Raw genomic sequence first — 6,000 nt, forward strand, 5'->3', positions numbered from 1 at the left:
TGAAAATCAGAGACAATATTTGAATATTGCTGTCCATCAATGATTCCCAACCAAATGTAATGAGCTTGAGCAATTTTAAACGAATCACAGCTGTAATGGCTGCCAAAGGTGCTTCCACCAAGCATTAACTCAGGGTGGTGGAGACTTACCCAATTATGATATTTCAGTTTAGGTTGTTTTGGTATAGAAACATTTCTATAACCTTCTTTCACTTTGAACATGTTGAGTAGGTTGTGTAGATCTGTAGGAAAAAAATATTGATTTTAATCACTTTTTAGTTTTCATTTTAAGGCATAAAAATGTGAAAATAATTGAAGATGGTGTAGACTTTATATTGCATGCTCAACATTTTTTGTAAATTATATTATTTTATACTAATACAATTGTTCAGAGAACAAGATTTTGTTTAACAAGTCTCAAGAGATAAGGTAAATACATATTGATACCCCTGTTTTCAATACTCTAGCAGCCTCCCCTTGTGAAGAAAACTACACTGATCCCTTTTCTAATTATATTATTTATAGAATTGTATTCTTTTTAATCAAGGGTGCCAAAAAATTCATGGAACTGACAGCATGTATTGACCCTCATCATCATTTTGAGATAAACCAAGTTAAAATGATAATACTATTGTGAATGCCTCAATATATTTTAATGCAAAAAATCTAATACAAGTGATATTTTACATTCAATCTTTATTGATAGTGCTGCATAGTACAACCATGCAACAAAGAAAATAACAAAAAAAATAGGCTATGACATTTAGATGAGGAGCATATATTTTCAGAAAGCCCTAAAGAGGTACATTTATTCCCATCTAATTCATTTTAACAGTGCAGAATTATAACTATTTAACAGCCATACATCTCGGTTGTAACAATATTAGAGACAGGGACTGGTACCACAGAATAGCCATTCCATTGATATAGGGTTATGAATCATAGATATGGAGAGCTCTCTTGGATCTATGATCATAGAAATGGCATCAGTAACACTGGAAATCTGAATAGTGGGGTTAATAGCACAAAAGAGATCAAATCAAACTGCAGTGCTTTAGAGCACAAGAACAAATGAAGTAGAGAAAATAACTTTGTGAACCCTTTCTTAGGCAAAGACACAGTTAAGGGGACATGGAACATGAACCACAGTGTAAGAGGAGACATTGTTGGTCAGTTATGAGAGGATACTGATCAAAAACACATAAGAGAGGAAGCACTTAAAGCTAATGTATACTTTGACCTTTTGTATTGTTGTGTGGTTAGTTTAGTGTTGTCACTGCACTTGGTTGGCTTACATCACATCCAACATAATGTAGTGTGTTCATGAAAACAAACTGAAACACCATACAATATGGTTGAAAAGGAAACAGTAGTGTTTTTGGACAGTATAGTAACCCAGTTTTGGTATTACATTGAACAGGCTACAAGTGTTTAGCGTTAGTTACACTATGACTTTCATCCCACTGACTTCATTATCAGGGTCATAGCTCTTTGACAGACAGTCTAGTGTTGTTGAATAATTATGGAAGCAACATAATGCTAGTGTTGTGTGTGTGTGTGTGTGTGTGTGTGTGGCATTAATGATTGGATTCCCTCCATAAATACATTCTTAGATAAAATATCCAAAGTTAAGTTAGATTTTGGTAAAATTATTTAGCAATTTTTTTTAATACTATTTCCAATTAAATGCTAAATAATAGTTAATTTAGGTGCCGATAATAAGTAAAGTAATACTAATTAACCCACAGTAAAGCCATTTTTGTTTTTGTTTTTTGTATTTAGATAATTGGCATGCTCTGTTAAGTGTCCACAGTATAGATAATGTTTTTATTTGAAAGTGCTAGGTTGCATCAGTGGCACTATTAGATTTGCATGGAGTATATATCTGTTCAAATAGATACCCATTATGGTGCATCTTACATTCATGCAACAGAATGAGCCCATTCGAACTGTCTCCCTCTAAATCACCAGCAAATACCTATGCAACACAACATATTTTTAAAAAGTGCTGAATATTGTCAGACATTAAAACCACTACATCTTACTCTTTAGAAGATAGGAATGACATAGTTAAATCTAATTAAGAGCCAGTCCAAATGTTGATATTCAGACTGCTGTGTATGCAGGTTTCCATATCAACATTCACATATATTATATAGGTCTGTTAATTGACTACTGCTGTGGATGAGGCAAATCCCTAACTGTTTTCATTCAATCTACTTACCACTAACTCATAGATACCAACAGTGAATAGCCATGTGATCATTAAAGAATCATTCATCCACATCACAGGAGGCTGCTGAGGGGAGAACGGCTCATAATAATGGCCGGAACAGAGCGCATGGAATGGCAAACACCAGTCCACTAATTCCGCTCCAGTCATTACCACGAGCCTGTCCTCCCCAGTTAATTAAGGTGCCACCAACCTCCTATGATCCACATTGATAGACAATTAACTGGTTGAATAAACAGACGTTGTATACACAGCTGTCCTGGAGTAAGGAGAAAATGGTGGGAAGGAAGGAAGGATGCGGGGTCCTAAGTCATAGAGGAAATGTGGAGAGAGTCCTGCATATTGAGGACAAGTAGCAACCTCTACACCTCCTTCTCCTCCTCTTCTTCTTCACTTGCATTTCTGGAGGGCCTCCTGCATCCTCTCCTGCACGTGCTCCATCTTCTCGGCCCACTCATCGCTGATGCCCTCCTCGTCGTCTCCGATGACAGCGGCGTAACCCATGAGGGCGATCAGGCCGATGCAGAAGAGGTATGTGAGGCGCGTGCACAGGTTCTCCATGGTGCGGCGGTCGCCCTGCGAGTGCTTCAGGTACACCTCCAGGATGGGCCGGCTGAACAGCATGGGCTTGCCCACCACACCCTCGTAGAGTGTGTGCAGGTTCTGGTCGCCTAGGTCGTTGGAGTAGCTCTCCTCGAAGTCATCCTTCTTGCGCTCACAGTGCTCGGGCCCCACCTCCACCATCTCCATGAACTTGCGGATTTTCCTCCACACAACAGTACTGGCCGTCCAGCGTCTCCTTCTTGATCTGTAGCAGGGTGCTGCGGTTCTGCTGGGACAGCTGGTCCAGGGCACGGTTGACCGAGCCAAACTCGCGCTTCAGCGTCTGGATGTCCTCATCGTCCACGTGGTGCAGCACCACTCGGATTAGAGAGCCGGCCACGCCAAATATGGGGTTGACCACAGCCGCAGCAGATGAGATGGTGGCCACACACTGCAGGACCTTCACCAGGCCCTGTTTCAGCTTGGCCCTGTCCTCCACGATCCCCATCTCCGACATGATGGCAAGCAGGGGGTCACGACACAGAAGTCAAAACCAGGTAGTGGTTTTATTATACAATCTAGATTTAATCCATTCCATTCATTGACAAAGAAGATTGCCCACCAGCCAAAAGGAAATTACTTTTCTTTTTAAATTGAGGGAAGAGGACTAGTTTAGTCTCCAAACAGCTTTTAACCTTACATGGATACTTCAGGATTTTGGCAATGAGGCCCTTTATCTACGTCCCCAGAGTTAGATGACTTGCAGATACCCATAGACTTCCAGTCATTGCGCTAATGCTAGTTAGCATTGACTCGCAAAATTACCTCTAACTTCCTTCATACTGGACACAGACATAAAAATGGTCTGACTCTGGTGAAGTAGATAAAGGGCCTCATTGCCAAAATCCCAAAGTATCCCTTTAAAGCCCTCATATGCCCACCTGACCCTGGGAGTGGATGAGGATCAGTTCCCCTCACACTGGGCCAGCGCCTCATCCATCTTGGCCTGAATCTTCTCCACCCTGGGGGCCCATTTATCCCTGAATTCAACGTTCACCCTCCTCTCTGACCAGCGTATATGCCATTAGTGTCATCAGGCCCATTTGAAAGACATTAGCCAGTTGGGAACACTTTTTCTCCATGAGGTCTCGGTTTTGCTTGTAGTGCTCTAGGTACACCTTCAGCAAACCTCTGTTCAAAAGTTGTATTCTCTTCTATGACACTGCTGTAGTACGTGTCTAGAGCAAGGGTATCCTTGTCTCTCTCATAGACCCTCTGGAACTCTGAACTCGTTTTTGATCTGTTCAATGGTGTTGAGGGCAGTGTACTGGTGCTTGATATACTCTTCATACTTGCTGTACTTCTCATTGACCTCGTTCAGGTGAATCTGCTTCAGAATCTGCTGGTTTGTCTTGGAGATGCTTTCCAGCTTGGAGTGGTTGTGGCCGAATTGTTGGGCGTCCAGGTTTTGGGTGAGGTCTTTGGCGACCAGGCCCTATGTCACCTTCACCACTGCAGTGACTATGTCAAATAGTGGGTTAATGGTAGCGGCGGCGGAGGAGACTTTCTCCATGCCTTGTAGGATTATGACCACTGTCTCCTTGTCCATGGCTGCTGCTGCACATACGACTTCACTGTCATCCTAGAGAGAAGAGTCTTTTAGTATGTACATCGCTCATGTCTGCAAGTAGTGCCAACTTTATTGAATGTGAATTATGTGGGGTGATTTACTTTAACTTGTATTCAGAATATTCACAAAGCAGCCTTGTGAATCCTTGATAACTTTTTGTGTACGCACATTCGGCAAATGCATCTGTAATTTAGCTGAATAATAATAGAATATTGTCATACAGCTGAAGAACAGATTAGCCTGCTCTTTGAACACCGACTGACTCTACAACATTGGGACACAACATTATACCCCTTATTTTTAACAAACAGAACAAGTATCCTGCTGCAGCCAATGGCAGATGGTTGCTGTCCAGTTCTGAAACTGGAGTTTAAAATACCATATATGCCCCACATTAGATGGAAATGTTAATTAAATAAATACTCTTCTCAGAGTATTGATGAATGTACCATATTTTATGCAATCATTGGAGGGGATTACGTATTTTGATATCAGTGCGATCTATAACTAGCACTATTCAATCTGAAATTGTGGACAAAAATATATGTTACTGTGCTAGATACATTCAATGTCCATTGATTTAATCTAAAATTATGATTAGTAATCGGATCTTACCAGAGTCAAGTCGGTAGCTGTTTCCATCCTTCTGGTTATGTAGTAGTACTCTTGGTAGTTGTGCTTCTGTAGTAGTAGTATAAGTAATAGTAGTAGTAGTAGTCTTGGTATTGTGGTTCTGTTGTCTCTGAACTAGCAGCCTTTACATCCATCAGTAGACCTTGGCCAGTCCTCCGTGCCATGTAAGGGCAGGGTGTGGGAGTGGCTCATGTATACACAATGCTGATTGGGTTACGGGGAAAAGGCTACTCTTCAATCCACTTTTGATTGGTTCACTATCCCACGGCCGCAGTGTCGAGTGATGCCAACTTCCATGGAAAGCTTCCATTAATGTGAATGGAACTAGAGGAATGAGGAGTGACAATGACAAAGTGCAAAAATATTTTTGAAATATTTTGTGGTTTTTTTGGCTGTGCTCTTCAGAAGGTTTAGATGGAAATGATCTTGAAAGTTATGATGCCAGACGACGCAACTGCACACAAAGCTACTGAGGTGAGGATGTCCATGGTTGCTGTTTCAAGACAGCTGCTAATGTAGCACCTTGGGATATGTAAATCTTACTCCTCAACCTGAAGTGTCCCCACTTGCGCCACCAAATAGCTAGTTGTGTGGCGTGACTGGTAAGACGCTTTGGGAGGGCAGTCACATGTGCTAGCAAACAAGAGATCCTGGGTTTGAGCCTCTGTGTGAGCCGAATTAGGAGGTGGTACTCACTAAGCAGGAAGCGTGACATCCATTATACTAACACCAGTACCACAGCTGTCGTGTAACTGATACCCATTGTCAGCTAAGGGGTGCACAGAGGTGTAGCAACAGCCAAAATAAAACTGTACACAGTACAGTAAGTTCGCAGTAAGTTTACTACGTAAAACAGAAATGTAGGTAAAATAGTGAAAGCTTTAATCAAAGTGGAGGTGATATGTAGGCTACATTAAGAAGTGTCAGAGCCTTTGTATCATTGCTGTGAGTAAAATATCTAA

General features: G+C 41.4%; 1 pseudogene; it reads right to left on the reverse strand.

The window, feature by feature from the left end:
• Positions 1-721: 721 nt before the first annotated feature.
• Positions 722-4,805, reverse strand: LOC106581792 (protein rapunzel pseudogene; annotated as a pseudogene).
• Positions 4,806-6,000: the final 1,195 nt, after the last annotated feature.

The sequence above is a fragment of the Salmo salar genome, chromosome 02 (genome assembly GCF_965601325.2).
Source record: "Salmo salar chromosome 02, fSalSal1, whole genome shotgun sequence".
Lineage (NCBI taxonomy): Eukaryota > Metazoa > Chordata > Actinopteri > Salmoniformes > Salmonidae > Salmo > Salmo salar.